General features: G+C 39.9%; 1 protein-coding gene across 4 annotated transcripts in view; it reads left to right on the top strand.

The window, feature by feature from the left end:
• INPP5A (inositol polyphosphate-5-phosphatase A) overlaps positions 1 to 13,972 on the top strand; it is a 424,043-nt gene that overhangs the window by 87,011 nt on the left and 323,060 nt on the right. The gene's annotated exons all lie outside the window — the stretch shown is intronic.

Below are 13,972 nucleotides of genomic sequence, written 5' to 3'. Positions count from 1 at the left end.
CACATTCTTCTCTCTTAAAAATCAATTGATTTTTAACTTTGCCAGTATGAATTCACTATTTTTGGGCTATTTTTCCTAGTACATTGTTTAAAGGTGTGTCATGTCTGAAGCAGTACGTGGGTATGAATATACTTGTGATGCTAACTGTTACCCAGATCTTTTATAAGGATCCACATGACTCTTACCCTAACTCATAATATAGCATCCCAATGAAGTCAGTAGTACTTGGATATACAAATAGAGATTTGGGGAATTTCAAAGGCTTGTTATATCAATTTTTAGGTTCATAATATTTCTGACTTCATTCTGAGGGCCTTATACTAAATGTCCATGCAAAATCAGAATATATGTATACTTTTAAAACAAACATGCAGTAGTAAGATATTTAAAACAAAGGAAAGAAAATATGTGGGGTGAACCACACTGACTTGACAAGCATCAGGCTTGCCTCTGAATGTGCTGTGTGATCAATTTGGCTTGCATCTATGATTGAACATTTAAGTAGAAGGCTACGTCTAGACTTCGCTCTATTTTCGAAAAAGGATATGCAAATTCCTGTATAATTTGCATATCATCTTTTGATCTCACTTTCGGAAGCAGAACTTTCGAAAGTGGAAAGTAGTCTGGATTTCCCCCCCTCCCCCAGGGAAAAAACCCTTTTTTGAAAAAAACACTCTTCCTTTAAAAAATGAGGTTTACGTGGATGATTTACGGAATCATCTGTATATGGAAATGTGCTTTACTGACAAATCACTTTCAACAAAGTCTTATTTATTATCTGTGTTGGCTAGAGTAAAATGTCTAAATATAACAAGCAATTGCGTTTGAAATATGCAAATATTAAACACATGCACACACAATCATCTTTGAACAGCTCCACTCAATATATAGGATTACAGAGTGAGGTGAAGTGAGTGAACAGGGAGAAGTAAAATGTGCATGAGTGTGTGAATGGAACAGAAGTCACTTTCCCTACTCTCGTACCAGAAATAAATCCTTTGACTGAATCCAGGATAAATATATTGGAGTTCTATGTAATAATATGAACTGTTGTCTTTGGTAAAGACATATGGATGCAGATTTGTATCAGAATTCTTAGAGAAAATATGTAACTATGGGTTTTTTATAAATATTGAAATTTTGATGAAAACTGTATCTGTGAGCTGCAGTTAGCCTGGTTTTTCTAATTTTATCTCTTAGAAAAGCTAGTAAGAATACCTTTATTTGCTTTAATTTTTTTGGGGTGGGGGAAGAGGGTGTTCCACTGTTGTTAATAAATCCCAAAAGATAAAGCTAAATATTGCCAGACCAACATGAGCTTTGACATTCAAAGGAAATTTCAGTTTCTGATAAGAATGCAAGAATTAAAGGTTCAGTCACTGGAAAAATACTATAAATTTTAAAATGGCTGGTTTGAGTAGTGTGTTTTCCCGTATCAGCAAAACAGTAATTAAATAGCCTGAAATATAGGCTAGTATCATAAGTCCCACAGTCTTCTACAGATGTAGCTGTTTACAAATGGCAATTATGTTTTTTCAAGGTCAACAGTATCTTGCTGAATGTATGAAAGTTTATTTGAGAACAATTTATACTAATACAGTAGTAAGATATTTCAAACAAAGGAAAATTAATCCAACTGTACTGTATTTTGTTTGCTGGATTTAAAATGTAACTTTGTGTAGAACATGTTTAGGTGATTGTAATGCTTAAAGTGAAGAATACAAAAATTCTCCAATGACTAAAAGTTTAATCATCTTAATGTTTTGTAGTTTCAAATACATAGCATTTCTGCAATGGGATTGTCTGGCAAAGTGCTGCAGTATTTTAAAGTTTAGAACTTTGAGGAATTCTTTCCGTAACAATTTTTAATGAGCAATTGTAAACTTTGCTTTTCCAAATTGTTTGTTTAATGATATTTGTGAAATTTCAAACCTAAATTCCTAACCTTTTTATTATGAAGCCCTTCGAAGTGGAGGAGAATAGCTCCTTGTGCCAGTTGGCTGAGAAATTTTCAAAATAGCCTAAGGATATCAGGTACTAAATTGCCATTGATGTCTGTTGGAAGTTGGGCTCCTGATATCCTTAGGCTACTTTGAAAATCCCAGGCAAGTTGCTTGATGCCTTCCTTCAGTTTATTTCATATTCATTGTCTTGTCTCCCTGTACAGTATCCCTCATGCTTCTATTGTACAAAAATTGCACACCGCTTTGTTTATAGAATGTTTCACACATAGTGTCTGATGCTGCAAGGAGCCGAATATCCTCTCCTGTTAGTCATTTTGTACAGGCCGGACCTCTCTGGTCCGGCACCTTTGGAACCTGACCAGTCCCGAATGAGGGAATTTGCCATACCAGAGGAGGTCCCCTGCACCCAGTCCCCAGACCACCTTCCCTCCCTGCTGCCAGCCCCAGCTGCTCCCCACCCTACATCAGGCTGCTGTGCTGCTCCAGCCTCAGCTACCGGGGCTGCTGCATCTCCTGCCCCAGCCCCACTGGGCTCTCAGCCACTGGCCCTCTTGCCTCTGGGTCTCCTAGTCAGGACTCCTGGGTCCAGGAACACCTATGGTCCTGCTGGACCATGGCAGTTGCCAGATGAGGAAGTCCCAGTTTTGGGAGGTCCAACCTGTACCACACAATTTCAGTTTTTATCCTACAAAAGTAATTCATCTACAGTGCCATGTAATCAAGTCAGTCGTCTGTAGAAGATGAGTCCCAAGTCACTAATCAAATAGTTAAAAACCAGGTCTAGCGCACTCTCTTTGACTAATACTACACATGATACGTTTGTCAAAGTGTGAACCTGAAGGTGTTGTATAATCATACTATTATGCTCAAAAGGCAATGTCTGGAAAGTGCAGAGCCTTCTCAACTTTGGATTTCTTGGTGCTTTTTGCTGGATATGACCCTTTGCACATAAAAGCCTGATTGGTAGTCTATATCTGGTTCTCTTTTGGCAGCCTTGGTCAAACCAAGAGGGCAAGTGTTGACTTTTAAATATGGTGATTTTTGATTGAGGGGATCTGTCCCCTATTTGATTAAATTCATTGGACTTTCACAATGCAGTATTACTGTTGTACTGATGGGAAGTAAATGAATATGTTTGTGATAAATAATATCACTTATTCTGCAGTAGAGGTGTGAAGGACTAGTTGACTATCCGATAAGCAAATGGTTATCAGATAGTTGACAGGATAGTTGACTAGTCGCTTCCCCCAGTCCTTGCTGCCTCTATCAGATAGAGGTGGCAGGGTCAGAGGGAAAGGTGGGGTACTTCAAAGTGGCAGCGCTGTCTGAAGCCTGGGGCCAGACCCCAGACTCGACACAGTGCTGCTGCTTTGAAAAGCCCGTGGAGCCTGGGATTAGCTTTTCAACCTTTGTAACTCTTCTTTCCTGGGCTTGCATTTTTAACTGCAAGATTTAATCCTGATTTGGAGCTTGTGGCAACATAAATAAAACACGTGGATAGCCCGCTGTGAGGCTCCTTGTGGCATTTCAGAGTGGCAGCACTGTGTGGAACCCAGGATCAGCTTGGGACTCCCCAGCTGACCCTGGGCTCCATGTGGTGCTTTCACTTTTAAAGTGTAGCAACAGCCCTAGGCATGCATTAAATATTCCATTAGACAGTTACCCAATACTTAACATCCTTATTTTGCAGTTAGTAAAAAAAAATTGCAGTCTTAATGGTGCACTATTTTTTCACTCAGTTTTAGTAAATATTAGATAGTTTCCTTAAAAACAATACTTAAAACAATTGAGATTCCTTGTTTTATCTGTAAAAGTTGCATGTAAGGTACAGTATTTGCAGGAAGAAATTTGGATTATCTCAGAGATCTTTTAAATAACTTTCTTTTCTGTAAGTGGTGAATTTCTAACTCTTATTAAAAATTATTTGCAAAGAATGGAAAAATTAAATACTATTCCAATCATGGTAGAATAATGATGATCGTCCTTATGCTTTTTAACCTTTGTAATTTTTCTTTCCTGCCTTTCCTAGGCTTGCATTTTTATCAGCAAGTTTTAAATGCTGATTTGGAGCTTGTGGCAGCATAAATAAAATGCATGGATAGCCCTTGGCTTTCGAATGCAAGTACGTCAGAGAGTTTAGTGGTTTTGCTAAATGTTCTGATATGTGATGTGACTGTGAAGTGTCAAGAACTGGCATCCAGATTTTGTAAGCTCCATCAATTCTATTTGAACGTAATTCAACACACTGATGGGCACTTTGGCCCGAGAGCCTCATATGGTCCATTGGGGTTTTATGTCTGTCCTGTGAGACATTTTGTTTACCATTGCCTATGCACAGGTTCTGCTGGTTTTTGTCCATGTATCTTTCCCTAACAATATTACAAAAGGGCATGTGAAGTAACATACGTGCTGATTGCACATGATGTGAGAACTATGTGCTCCCTCTGTATTCAATCAACATGATGCTACAGTTTGATTGATACACTCCACAAATTCTAGGTATGTTGTGTATCAGAGGGGTAGCTGTGTTAGTCTGAATCTGCAAAAGCGGTGAGGAGTCCTGTGTCACATGTAGATGGAATACAAGCTGTCAGGAACAGTATCCCTGATGATGCCACAGCACAACTGGTGGCTGAGCTCTGCGACTTTATCCTCACACACAACTATTTCAGATTTGGTTACAATATATACCTCCAGATTAGTGTCACTGCAGTGGGCACCCGCATGGCCCCACAATACGCCAACATTTTTATGGCTGACCTGGAACAACGCTTCCTCAGCTCTCGTCCACTTACGCCCCTTCTCTACCTACGTTACATCGATGACATCTTCATCATCCGAACCCATGGGAAGGAAACTCTGGAAGAATTTCACCATGATTTCAACAGCTTCCACCCCACCATCAACCTCAGCATGGACCAGTCTACATGGGAGGTCCATTTCCTGGACACCACGGTGCAAATAAGTGATGGTTACATAAACACCATCCTATGCTGAAAGCCTACCGACTGCTATGCTTATCTGCATGCCTCCAGCTTCCATCCCGGACACACCACACGATCCATTGCTTAAAGCCAAGCACTGAGGTACAACTGCATATGATCCAACCCCTCAGACAGAGACCTACACCTACATCTTCAACAAGCATTCCGTAAACTACGATACCCACACGAGGAAGTTAGGAGACAGATTAACAGAGCCAGATGTGTACCCAGAAGCCTCCTGCTACAGGACAAGCCCAAGAAAGAAACCAACAGAACACCACTGGCCATCACCTACAGTCCTCAGATAAAACCTCTCCAACACATTGGTAGTGATCTACAACCCATCCTGGACAATGATCCCTCATTTTCACTGACCTTGGGAGGCAGGCCAGTCCTTGCCCACTCTTTCAAGTGTAGTCTTAAAAGGCCGCTAGGCATTATTCACACTTTCATAGTGTACAGTAAGGAAGCTGGATTTTGTGTAAATGAAGATCTACAGTGTGACCAGTCTTTTATTTTACTACAGGTTGGACTTCCCAAAACCAGGACTGTCTCATCCAGCACATCTGTTGTCTGGCAGGACCATGGGTGTTCCTGGACCGGGCTGGGACAGGCACTGGAGCACCAGTAGTGCAGCAGGGGCTGTGGCAGCCCCAGTAGCAGGGCCGGGGACGAGACAGCCATGGTAGCGGGGCTGCGGCCAGAGACTTGGCAATCACAGCAGCCCTGATAACTAGAGGGAAGGTGGTCTGGGGAACTGGTAGCAGGAGACCTCCTCTGGTCTGGCAAATTCCAGGGTGCCAGACCAGTCAAGTCCAACCTGTACCTTAATTGTTCTGTAAGGCCTTCAACTGAGCTGTAAGGTTCACCTTCTACAAATCCTTCTTCCAGATCTACTAATTCAGTGACTTCTACAATATATTAGTCAATTAACATGGACAGAGTTGAAGCCAGCCACAGTTCACGTATTTAAGTATATATAGTTTCAAAATTATATTTATTTAATAATATATAAAGATTTTAAGTGTTTTGATTGTATCCCTTATCTATATCCTTCCTGTGTATCACATCTTCTTAGCCAATATTTGCAGGATCTAAGACTATGTGCTTAATGTAGACATATAAATAGCCCCCACAATTTAAAGTTAAGTAAATAAATATTTACAATACTGTGTTCTCAGACTGTAAGTGTTCTGGAGGAAGACTGTTTTCCTTTTATGTATATAATAGTGCCTAGCCTATTGTCAGTGCAGCTGGAGTACAAACAAGAATAGTAACTGTGAGAGCTGCATGCTAATTTTAATTTGCTCCATAAATGACTTGCTAACTTTATCTGAATAGTGACAAACACTACTCATTTGCACCAAGAAAAAAATGTCCTTGCCCTTTATATACACACACTTAAGGATGTTTCACCACCAACACCAGAAGAGGACTTATTCTTTTTCTTACAATAGAACATTGTACCGATTTTAATGAATTATTTTGCCAACTTTTGGTGAACAATGCTGCCTCTATTTTTGTTCTTAATTCTGTATTTCAAATTCAGCATGGCTGTTGGTATTAATGTAAGTGGTTTTTATAGATTACAGGTATTCTTCCCTGTAGATTACAAATGAAAATGTGAATTAAATATGTGACATTTCCGATTAAAAGCGTTGGGATCACAGAAGTCTAATTTAGAGAGAATTTCCTTCTGCAAAAATGAGTGTGATTTTCTTTCTTTTCAAAACCTTTCAAAGTACAATATTTGAAAACAATTTTCTTACCAGATTGAAAAAGCCAGTAATGAGAGTTTGCTCTCATTTTATGCTCGTGCTTCTCTGTTGTAGACAACAAAAGGCAACGTTTACACCTGTACCATGTCCCAGTGACATTAATGTGGCTCTTTGCATAGATGAGTCCAAATGAATAAATTAAATTTCATACGGATAATTTAAAGCAGAATTTGGTCTCAAGTCATTGGTTAGAGATTGCTCTGATTTAAACAATCTGCTCTACCCTTCATGATGTTTTATTTATTAGCTTGGACAAAAATGCAAATATATTTTAAAAGAGAACTAGTTTGTAAAAAATTCCAGAGATGAGGACTCCATGAGCCCTCTAAGAAGCTTAATCCAGAGCTTCACTATCCTTATAGTTAGAAAGCTTTTCCTAATATATAACCCAAATCTCTGTTGTTTCAAATTAAGCCCATTATTACTTGTCCTGTCTTCAGTGGACATGGACAGCATTTCATCACTGTCTTCTTTGTAACAGAAGCTTCAGGGGGTAGCCGAGTTAGTCTGTAAAAGAAAAAACAGCAAATGGTCTGGTGGTGCTTTATAGACTAACAAAACTTCTGGTCATCTGAAGAAGTGGGGTTGTGTCCATGAAAGCTCATGATACCATCTATATGTTTTGTTAGTCTATAAAGTGCTACCAGACCAATTGTTTTTTCCTGACTAACAGCATTGCACCTGTTTGAAGACTTTCATTAGCTGATACCATTCTCCTCTCCCCCCCCCCCCCCCCCCCCCGCCATCATTCTTCACGACTAAATGTGTGCTGTGTTTTCAACCCTTCCTTCTAGATCAGGTTTTTGTTGCTCTCTGGACTCGCCAGTTTGTCCACATCCTTCCTAAATTGTGGCACCCTGAACTGAACACAACACTCCTGCCAATACACCAGGAGCCTTTGGGCGAGGTGAGGGAGAGGGGGAAAGTTCATGTTTGTGGAAGGGGCGGGGCCAAAGTAGCCAGCCCTCCATCCTCCCTCCCTTCCCCCTTCCCCTTCCCTCCCAACCATAGAGTTGTATGAAGAAATTTAAAAGGCTTGGGACTCTGTCTGTCACCACTCCTAGGATGAATTTTATCAGGCCATGAAGACTTGACTACATCCAACTTATGTAAATATTCATTAAGGTGCTCTTTTCTTTTTTGGATTGAGTTCTTTCCCCTGATAGCCAGTATTGTGTTGAGTTTCTGGTCATCATTAAACTTTTAAGTGAAGAATCAAGAAAAATAGGCATTATGTGCTTCAACTTTCTTGATCTATAACATACTGTCGCCCCCCCCGCCCCCTCTTCGAAGGGTGCCGCCCAAGTCCGGGGCATAGTTTAGACCGCTCGGGTCTAGCCTCACAGTACGCTGTCCCTGTATTTGGGGAATTATGGCCCACCAGCCTAGTCTTAAAGTATACAGGCCCTGAGGCCTAGTCCTTTAGGCATACTCCTTCTCGTTGGGGGTCAGTGAAGGAGGGGTAGGGGGGCCCAGGCCCTCCCTCTCCACCGGGCCCTGACCCAGGGCCCTATCAGTGGCGGGCGACTCCCACCACTGGCTCGGCGGCGGTCTCTTCCCGCAACGCGCCGAGTCCTCCGGAGCCTTTCCAGCTCCCTGCCCTGGGTCACTTCCTACCCTCTTCCCCTGGTCGGCAGCGGTCCCACCTGTTGGCATTAGCCAGATGTCTGTAGCAGCACCTTCCGACTCGGCGTTTGGGGTCACAGAGGCAGGTCCAGTGCCTGGGTCCCGTGTGGCTGGCTGGCGGCTCTGATGTTGCGGCCGAGCCCAGCTTGGGCCTTGCGGCGGCGGGCCTGGCGACTCCCTCTCTGGCTGGTGGGTCGGCGGCTCTGGAGGTTGGGCCCTAGCTCCTGCTCTGTCGGCTGTCCGCTCCGACTGAAGAGGACTGCAGTCCTTTATACCTGGGGCCTCCTGGGAGCATGCCCAGCACGGAGGTGTGGGCGCGGCCCTCTCTGCCCCCTGAGCCAGGTTGTTTCCTGGGGCTGGACCGCCCCGCCCCACATACTAATAACGGATGACCTCCTTTGCTAAATGAACATATCAAACTATATTCTAGAGTCAAACTTTTTTGGCTCGTATGCACTTTTAAAGAAGTGGCTGTTGGCTTAAGACTTACAGAATTCTAATATTCAGGAATTCTTATGGATATCTTATTAACACCAATAGTATTTTTAAAAGGTTTTCAGAGCTCTGTTTTATCTACCCTCCGATCTATAGAGAAGGAGCAGGTATATTTATAGTATTTCTCAATATCACGTCTGGTATCCCTTGGCCTTCTAAAATTGAAAAACAAAATAATTAAATAGTACAATAAAGAAATGACAGGATCTTAGTGGGTTCATAAATCTGCCTAAAATCATCCTTTATTCTTGTGTCTTACTAAGTATTAGTGTGCAGTATTGTTAATTCAAGGTAATGGATTAAACTGTTGTTGGTTAAATATATTTTTTTACTCAAAGAAGCCAATCTCATTAAATCTGTCAGTATGATTGGGGTAAAATGGAATTCAGTTTGGAAACACATTAGAGTTTTACTAAGGTGGTGCTAAACTTAAGATTAATATTTGTGGATTCATATATATGTACCAATTCATAAGTCTATTAAGTAGAATTTTTGCAAATATTGTACTAGAACTACACATGGCTAGGTTTCTTGCAGAGCTGGATTGTGGACAAAGAGGAGAATCACTGACTTGCTGTTTTATGTTCCCCACTCCTGATTTAGGGACATCACAACATATCTATACTTGGCTGCAAGAAATTCAGTGCCATAAAATGACACAAGTTATATAATTCCATTCAGAATAATTTTCCATATATCTAAAACAGTTTCTGAAAGTCTGAAACACACACACAAAAAAATCACTGTTAACATCATGAGTTTGGTCTCCTCTTGTAAGCTGTCGTAAGGCGTTTAAAAATAAAAGTTGAATGTTTTCAGATTTGTAAAAAACATTTGTTAGAAAGTGGTACTTTTCTGATGTTTTGATTGGAGAACAAAGGTTAAAAAAGCTGTTAATGTTTTGTATTTGCTAACATTTATGTAAAAATTAGTCAAGATCATGTTAAGAAAGACAACAAGATTATTACTGATGTGACTGGGAATGGATTTTCTTTCTTTTTCTTTGTGCCTTGCTAATATCTTCTCCTTCATTTTAGACTTACTACACTGCACATAGCATATGATTATGCAGGCAGCAGAGTGAGACAATGGATTGTGATAGCTTAATGTTTACATTTTCAAATCTTTGTTGAAAAGCCATATGCAGTTATATTAATAACTAAAAGTTTTGTCCTGGGTAATTAACAATTTTAGTTTTTGCCAATACAGTCACCAATGAAACAGAAGGGAATATCTTTTGCTAATGGAAAATGTAAATAAATAGCTGTACTCATACACTGCAGATGTCTAGTTACTTTCTTTACATTTTTGGCAAGTGTTAACTGTAAATAGCTGTGATTTGAAAGCCTATAAGAAAGTGCTAGCTTTGTAAATCCTATAGTATATGATAGGAGGGAGTTTAGGTTCAAATCCTAAGCTTAGGTTGAAGCTGTAAAAATATTAATTAAAATTGGTTTTTTTCCATTATACGTGGTAATGTTGAATGCATGCTGCTAAGAACCATGGCTCGAGAATGCTATGTTTATTTACATTTGTTTTTGGTTTTGAATACTCATTGTTTGTGTGGGTTTTTGGCCAGCTGGTTGGAACTCAGTAGCAACAAATCTACATCCTAACTAGCAGTAAGACACTTGTGTCTAGTTTGATCAGATGACGGGTCAGGACTAAAGTTTGTTTTAGTTTCATCCATTGCACTTGTATCTGCACTTTTCCATGATCCATTCTTATCACTTTGTAAAATGAGGGCTATACAGAGGTGTCGTGAGGTTTAAATAATATTCCAAACCATTGGAGATCCTGGCATAAAAGTGCTACAGTGTATGTTCATACTTGATGGTTACAAGCCTAAAGACATTTTAACATTAGCATAATCCTCAAAATTAATTTGTCATTGATTCAGTAGTCCACACTTTCCTGTAAAGCATTTGCACATATACTTAACTGTAGGTATATGTTTAAATATAATTGGCCTTGAGAGAAATATAGTATGTTCTTAAATTATCTGCTGAATTAGTGTTTTAATAAATAACATGCCATTACAAAATAATGAACTACATTTCAAAAAAACAGGTCAGAGAGGCTGTTGGAAATCAAAGAATAATTGGGATTAAGGGTTAAATATACAAAAAATTGTTCTTGCATTGTATAGAAGCTGTGAATTGTAAAGAGGATTGGTTATTGTTCTAATGCTGCATCATTACCACTTTTTTCCCCAAAGGACACTTTTCATAGTTATGAATTTTCATGCATAAATGTTCTGTGGCAAATTTATGTAACTCTATACATGATTCATAGACTTTTCTGAAGAACTAAAGGTCTATATGATTGATAAGTTCCTTATACTGGCTGTTTCTAAATTGTCCTACATTAATTGCAAGCAGGGCTTCCGATTTTCAATTTTAGTAGATAAATGCTGAGAAGACCCCAGATTTTTTTTAAAGTGTTTTTCTTGTGTTTATTGGATAAACTCCAGAAAAGGGCTTGTCTGCATGGCTCACTAATGTAGAGAGGGCATGCTCTTTTTTTTTTCTTCTTCTTTAAGCACACACACGTTGCACATTATTTAGCCCAAAAGCCTAGCACACTTGAACATTGTACTATTTCAAGCACAACTAAGTACCCTGGGGAACATTACAACAAGATTATTTAGTAAAGTACATCCAGATAGAGAGAGCCCTGAAGAAACTGGTGTTTTTGGACATTTACATAAAACTTAAAAAATGCTAAAAGAACTGCCCTCCAAAATGAAATTAATAACCCCTCCAGAAAATTTAAGTCTCACATGCAAATACTATATGCATATTGATTTGGATCAATGATATAATACTTGTCATATACAATGTAATTTTCTATCGCTATTTTTTCTTTGAATAATGTTTTTAGGCAGACTCTTCATACCTTTACTTGCCAATGAAATTCACAAGGGCTTTGTGGTTATTTAAGTATAGAAGCTAGGATAGAGTTGCTGTTCATAGTAGTAAAGTAAAATTCCTAAAGTTCTTACAAAGTAGGGATGTTAGAAATCATTTATTTTAGTAATGGTATAATGGCAACAATTCTTAGTGGTTACACAGATACTAAAATACGCCCCTCCTGCTCCCCCTGTGAGCAGGCCAGAAGTCAGTGTTATCCTGGCTCCACTCCTAGGGAGCCCTCTGCTACTCCATGCAGGGGACCCCTGCTGCGAGGGGACCTGGTTTAAAATTTGGTTCCCTGGATGGACCAGATCCTGCTTGCCGCACCACACTTCTGCCTCTGATACAGAGATAGCCGTGCATGACGCAGGTGGGGCTCCCCTGTGTGCTCTTCATTTAAAACTTGAACTGGCAGGCTGGTACTGAGCCAACCTTCTGGTCTTAGTTTTCAATGCAGAGCATGTGGGGGTTGGGGCATGTGTTGAAGTTAACTGGGGACTGTTAACCGACAAGTAGTCGCTTATTGGTTAAACAGTTTACCAACTAGCCGCTGTGACAGGATGTGGTCATAGAAGAACCTTTGGGGGTGCTTCTTGGGCTGACAAGGCCACTGTTGGTCACTTTCCTGCTCTCTGGGACTTCTCAGTACCCTATCCTGCTAGGCCTGCCTTGCTGGTCGCCCCACAACCAAAGTACAGAGCTGAGATCACTCCTCCCCCCCCAAAAAAAAGAAGCAGTACAGACACTGAAATTCTTCAGGTCCAAGGAACATACATTTTGGGCCCAGCTTCCTGGAATGCCACTCCTCAAATGGGATCAGGACCCTAAATTAATTATATAGGTAAGCCCCCTTTAACAATGAAAGGGGGAATGTACACACTGATTGCTCCTCCAGGTTACAATTATTTACACAGGGCTTGATAGAAAATAAAAGTGATTTTTAAGTATAAGCAGTAGGATTTAAGTGGTTACATGTGAGAACAGGAAGAGCAAAGTAGATTACAAATTTAAAATAACAGAAAACGCATAACTAATTTTAACACTAAAAGTTTCATACAAACTTATCACAAACTCATCCTAAAACTGTTCCTTTTCCAGCTATGCCTTCAAACCAGAGACTCCCTCTCTCTGGGGCCTTCCGTTCATTCCCTTTTGTGTGCCAGACAGACTCGCTAATTTCCTGTTTTAAAGATTCCATTTCAGGTGGAATTCCATTTCTACATTCCATTTTTCCTTTGCTTAGTCAGCTCCTACCAGTTAGGCTGGACATGTGACTTTCTCAGACCAATCACTGCTAAGATTTAGAGGACCAAGGATATTGTTTGCAGTTGATCATCTAGACATTGATGGTACCACCCTTGATGGCTTTCATTTGCACAGTTAAAACCATAAAGCATTCCACATCATTCACACCATATCTTTAACTTTACACACTAGAATGATACATACACCAAAATAAGTTATACAGAGCCAGCAAGTTGTGACATGAAAATTGTTAGATTACATGAGGCAATTTGTCCCAAGCATCTTTGAGTTGTATATTTGTGTTCATAAATTAATTTAATAAAGCATGGGGGGTGGGATTTCATCACACTACATCCCTGTTACAAAGTGTAGTATTTTACTGTTGCTTCCTTTATTAATACCTGTATTTTATCCTTTGCTTGTTTTTACCTTTCCATCCTAGAGCCTCGTGACTGATGTGAAGGTAGGCAGATGTGTGACTGTTACACTTTGCAGCAGCCAACAAGCTGATGAAGAGAATAAAGTATCTTGTACACCTTTCCTAATATCCATTTTTATGTGGTAGTCTCCTTGAGAATAGTTCCAAGTGTCCGATTCTAATGCTTGTTACTCCTTGGAGACAGAAACAAGAAAAACTGACCTGATTCTTACCAATTTCCCTGCTGTCCACAGGGTATGATAGTAGCAGTGGGAAATGACATAACTGTTCGATTTCTACTAAACTGCAGTTTGAAAAGCTGTGAGCAACAGAGGAATTGGATTGATTTACTGTCTGTAAGTTATCTTTGTAAACACAATAGCTAGAAACCTAGTGTTTTTAATTGAAAGCTTGAATTCTGCAGAAGTTTAAAACACTTCTGTAGAAAAGCTTCCCATAGACCTTTGATTATATTTCTCTCTTTTTTTTTTTTTAACCCAACTATTTTGTCTCCGTTTACTTTGAAATCCGGCATGCAAAGACTTGA

This window comes from Pelodiscus sinensis, chromosome 8, assembly GCF_049634645.1.
Source record: "Pelodiscus sinensis isolate JC-2024 chromosome 8, ASM4963464v1, whole genome shotgun sequence".
NCBI lineage: Eukaryota > Metazoa > Chordata > Testudines > Trionychidae > Pelodiscus > Pelodiscus sinensis.
The sequence above is the reverse complement of the archived record's forward strand: the minus strand, read 5'-3'. Positions and strand labels throughout refer to the sequence as shown.